This window comes from Etheostoma cragini, chromosome 20, assembly GCF_013103735.1.
Source record: "Etheostoma cragini isolate CJK2018 chromosome 20, CSU_Ecrag_1.0, whole genome shotgun sequence".
Lineage (NCBI taxonomy): Eukaryota > Metazoa > Chordata > Actinopteri > Perciformes > Percidae > Etheostoma > Etheostoma cragini.
The window spans coordinates 9,164,077-9,164,282 of record NC_048426.1 but is presented as its reverse complement, the minus strand read 5'-3'; the positions used below and the strand labels follow the sequence as shown (position 1 = coordinate 9,164,282).

Below are 206 nucleotides of genomic sequence, written 5' to 3'. Positions count from 1 at the left end.
GGGGGGGGGGGGAGACAGGGAGTCAAGACAGCGATCTGACAGAGCTTTCAGGACTCCATCCCCGCGTTATCTATGTGAAATGACTGACAACATGTGTTTGAGTGTGTCTCGGTTTGACTGTTGTTTTGGAAGTGTTCAATTAGATGTGTGCTTCTTCTTTCAGCTGTACTACTTTACTACCAAATACATGACATTTATCTGTACTT

At 44.7% G+C, this 206-nt stretch overlaps 1 protein-coding gene across 1 annotated transcript in view; it reads right to left on the bottom strand.

Annotated features, from left to right (window-relative positions):
- The window catches only part of LOC117936271 (RNA polymerase II elongation factor ELL-like), an 8,227-nt gene that overhangs the window by 5,032 nt on the left and 2,989 nt on the right, over positions 1-206 (bottom strand). The gene's annotated exons all lie outside the window — the stretch shown is intronic.